The sequence below is a fragment of the Tupaia chinensis genome, unplaced genomic scaffold (assembly GCF_000334495.1).
Source record: "Tupaia chinensis unplaced genomic scaffold, TupChi_1.0 Scaffold000362_1, whole genome shotgun sequence".
NCBI classification, from domain to species: domain Eukaryota; kingdom Metazoa; phylum Chordata; class Mammalia; order Scandentia; family Tupaiidae; genus Tupaia; species Tupaia belangeri.
This window is the reverse complement of record NW_006159859.1, coordinates 3,962,228-3,966,921: the sequence shown is the minus strand read 5'-3', so window position 1 is coordinate 3,966,921 and position 4,694 is coordinate 3,962,228. Positions and strand designations below refer to the sequence as shown.

The window sequence follows — 4,694 nt, the reverse complement described above, 5'->3', positions numbered from 1 at the left end:
CACAATAAGAAAAAACCTCAAAAAAAAAAAAAAAAAAAGCAATAGAGTTAAAGAGAAGCAGAGGTTAGAAAGGACAGGTATGGGTAACCACTGGCAAATGAGAAAAGAGAAAAATATTTTATTCATGACAAAGGATGTGTATACACACCCATGAGAGAGAGAGAAACAGAGCAATAGGAGTTGATTACACTGCAATGCCTTTTCCCCAACCCTCCAGCTCATAATGATCTCGGGCATACTTGCACGCCCAGTGTGTTTCAGGTCAGTTAGGCTGGGGCTCAAACCTGCGGTCAGCCCTATGGCTTCTAGCACTGCAGTTAGGAGTCCTGTTGACAGTACCGCAGAGGCTGGGCCTGGGGTCACTTTCATAAGGGCTCCACCCCATGACCTAATCACTCACAAAAGCTTTCACCTCTTAATACTATCACGTTGGAAGTTAGAATTTTGCCATTTGAAATTTTAAGGAGGACACAGTCTACAGCAAACAAAAAATAGAAAATGAATATAGATGGCCAAATAGAATACAAGATGCTTAATTAAAACTGGATTTCAGGGACCAGCGGTTAGCGTAATGGCTATGTCGCTGGACTCCCACATAGTCGACCGCAGTTCGCATCCTGGACCCGGTGGCTTAAATTCACGCTGGGTGCGTGTGCGTGCGTGCGTGCCCAAGATCCCGAGAGGAGAATGGAGGAGAAGGGATTGTGGCATGGCCATCTCCCCGGGGGGTGATTTCTCGCTTTCTGTCTCTCTGCCTCTCTCTGTCTGGCGAGCGCACGCGCCCTACAGCAAAAACCTCTCAAAAGAAAAAAAAAAAACACTGGATTTCAGTTAAACAATAATTTTTCAGTATAAATATGTCCAGATTTGTTCCACATATTGCATAGGATATAGTAAAAATTATTTTGATGTTTATCTGAAATTTAAATATAACTAGGCATTCCGCATTTCATTTTTGTTTTTATGAAATCTGGCAACCCTAAATTATTATATGACATTCTGTGAGGCTGACTCACCTGAAGGGTTCTGGGTTCTTGTCAAGAGAACTCCCTGAGAACATTGGGTACTAACATGCTTGTAATGAGGGGAAGGGGAGTGAATCACAGCATCAAGACCTGTTGGAGGTGGTGTCTCTATCTGTCTCATTGAAGAAATAAATAAGTAGACTTCAAAAACCAACAAGGGACCACTCCACGCCATAACGGTAATGCGATGCTCAAGAAAAGCTGGCTCCCACATGGGTGTCCCAGCAGATCCCCAGGTCTGTCATAAACAGAGCACATACAGTAGTGCCCAAGCTCTGACAGGCTGGAGAACTGGAGAATGGGATTAGAACATGACCAGACCCTGGGGTGAGTGATCTTGCCCTCTGTCACTCTCACTTGCATGTACATGTGCTATTTCATAAATAAGGGCAATTTTAAAAAAAGTTAAAACAATAACAAAAACAAAACAAAACAAACAAAAAACCACAACACTTTGAGATAAATACAGATGGCCAGTTTCTTTAGTTCCTTTCTTATGATCTCTACCATCTACCCCCTTCATTCAAATAAACCTCCAAGCAAATGGTGCCTCTGTGAAGCTCCTTAGGTGCCTTTCAACAAGATTGCTTAACTCAGATTCTTCCTGTTTATAAATTCCAGGACTTCTGCTGAGCAGAATTGAGCCTTAAGACCCATGCAAACTCATAACTTTGAATCGTGATTCATGGACTCATCATCACCAGAGAGCCAGTTAAAGATGCAAGTTCCCATCCCTGAACCAAGACTCTGAAGTTTACCAGTCCCTCCAGGTGCTTCTTTGTTTTCCATCGGCAGAGGGCACATCATGCACTCACCAGAGAGACAGGGAAAGGGAGAAAGTGCCCCTCTATGGGGCATAGTCATGCCACAATCCTTTCTCCATTTCTCTCTCCTTTTGGGATTTTGGGCATGCACAGCACATGTGCCCAGTGGTTTTTTGTTTGTTTGTTTGTTTTTTGGGGGAGGGTGGGGGGGGAGAGGTTTTTACTATAGGGTGCGTGTGCTCACCAGACAGAGACAGAGAGACAGAAAGTGAGAAATCACACCCAGGGGGGATGGCCACGCCGCAAACCCTTCTCTTCCATTCTCCTCTCAGGATCTTGGGCACGCTCGCACATGTGCCTGGCATGAGTTTAAGCCACCAGGTCTGAGACTCGAAATCTGGTCGACTACATGAGAGTCCAGCGACATAATCATGATGCTAACTGCTGGTCCTACACAGTGTGTTTTTAAAGCTACCAGGGTCAGGATTGTAATCAGAAGGCAGCCTTGTGGGATCTGGCTCCCTTAACTGCTAGGCCATAGAGCTGGCCTCCAGGTGATTCTTATACCCTCTTAAGTTAGAGAAGCCCTGATCTAAATTTCTTGGAGAAAGAGATATACCCAGTTTTGTCTAGCCTTAGGATTTCCCTTCTGTTTTGTGCAAAATGTGTTGGCAGGTGTCATTCTCTCCCTCTTACCCAGAGGAGGGTGCTAACTTTATGCTTACAGATTTCTGAGCGAGGTGGGGCAGGAAAGGAAAGATGGAGTTCCCACTACATATATGGTAGGCAGTGTGATTGATGCTGGCACAGTTAAATGAGATGTCCAACTCACTCTTCACTCACTTTACAGAGTGCTTTTTCTTATAACCTAATCTCAAAGCATATCTCAACATCATGATGTTTAAAAATTAGTAGACTTAATTGTAAGAGCAATTTTAGGTTTATTTCAAAATGGAAAGTATACAGAATTCCCATATACCCTTAACCGCTCACATGTACATATACACAAGAGCCTCCTTTACCATCAACACCCCTCACCATTGTGGCACATTTGATACAGTGAATCAGCATTCATTATCTGCTTTATGGAGACCATATATCGAGGCTGAGTAATTTGCCCAGGTTTGCACAGCTAGTAAGTTGTAGAACCAAGATTCATACCCAGATACTCTCATCTCCAGAGATTGTCTTCATAATTCCTACATTGTGTTGTTTCTGGTAAATGGGAATTCATTTCCATGCCAAATGCATTATCTTCACCCTTAATACCAAATCAGGTTCTTTCCTATCTTTCTCTATCTTAACTTTGCTCATTTGATTACTTGCCATCTGACATCTGCTAGAAAATAAACTGCTATTATTACAATCCCAAAACTCAATTTCTGATGCTTTGACCTGATACACAATTAAAAGTACAATCATGAAGTAGAGCTCATTAGTGCCAAGAGACCTACGATGACTGACTACCATCCCAAAGCTAGCATATAATCCAGAGTGAGTTTGGTATTGAGCTTTTATTATAAGCACTAGGAGGAGTTGTACGTGCAAAAGTGGTCTTGGTTTTTGATCGAGAGAGACTTACAGAACATATCATTTGTTCAACCTTGGCTTCTTTCCTCAAGCCTCGGGATATCACACTCACCTTATTGACCAGCTTTTCGTTCAAATAAATTACTTAAGAGGAAAAGTTTTTAACTTGATTTCTCACTCTAATCCTGTTCTAAAGTTGCCTAGGAGGGAAGTTGTGGTTTCAGAAGCAGCAGCTTCAGCAAAAGTGGGAGAACTTCAGACAATACCGACTTTCCAGATGTGACTGTAGGCAGCCAAGGTAGAAATTGTGTTGTGAGGACACATAGCTTACCTCTTGTCTTAGGCAGCTTGACCTGTTATAACAAGATATCATAGCCCAGGTGAATAAGCGATAGAAATCTATTTCTCACAGTGTGGAGCTGGAAAGTTCAAGTCACTGGTTTGCAGAGGGCTGTCACTTTGCCGTATTCTCATACAGTGAAGAGAGAGAGATCCTGTCTTGTAACTGAGCCGTAAAAGTACTAAAGTGACTATATTGCGCTTAGTCCTGGAATCCATCGTAATAGATTAAACCTTAGGAAAATCAGTCTTTTACATCAACCTTTTGCATTACAGTCATACAGAACCTAACCTTTTATCTCTCAGAATAGAACAAGCCTAATGCTTAATGGATGGAAGTGAACAGTGATCTTGCTGAGCTTTTACAGATACCTGGCTATGGAGATGGGGAAGGGAAAGATGCTACCAGCCCCCTCCTCTATGACCAACTGAAAAGATTTTAGCAGCTCAGATATTGTGAAGCTACACCTACCTTCTAAACCAGGATCTAAGAGTCGTCGTGACTGCCTCCATTTTGCTTCTACAGCATTGTTAATTATTGCTTATCTTCAAGCCCTTGCAGAGAACAGAAACCAGTCGTTCTGTCCTGGATGCCCAGAATGGAAACTGCCCCTCAAGCATTGATGTTTTTCTTGTGATCCTGCTGTGCCCCAAGACAAAGAATAACTTGCCCTGTGTTTCTCAGTGCACCTCACATTGACCTCTTCCCCTGTGTGTTTTGTATCTCGTCCAGTATGGTGGCGATGGTTATGGACTCTGGACTGCTCTTTTCCTGGTGTTGGGCTCACTGTGCCCATTCTGGCATTACTCTCTAATGCCTTTTCCTATAAGGGTACCTTCATGACTTAATTACCTCCCAAGAACCTCATCTCCATATACCATTATATTGAGAATTTAGAACTTCAATACATTAATTGAGGGGACACATAAACTTTCAGTTAGAAGCACGTGAAATGGGCCAGCAGATGGTGTGGTGGTCAGGGCTCTGGACTCCTGCATGACTGACTGGTTCAAGTCCCAGACCCTTAAATCATGC

The 4,694-nt window shown here is 42.9% G+C and overlaps 1 long non-coding RNA gene across 1 annotated transcript in view; it reads left to right on the top strand.

Annotated features, from left to right (window-relative positions):
- Window positions 1–4,304, top strand: part of LOC114008640 (uncharacterized) — an 11,320-nt gene extending 7,016 nt beyond the window's left edge. The window contains exons 2-3 of the long non-coding RNA XR_003550146.1: window positions 1,647–1,795; window positions 4,212–4,304. This is a non-coding gene — a long non-coding RNA (uncharacterized LOC114008640). The remainder of the gene's footprint in view (window positions 1–1,646; window positions 1,796–4,211) is intronic.
- Window positions 4,305–4,694: the final 390 nt, after the last annotated feature.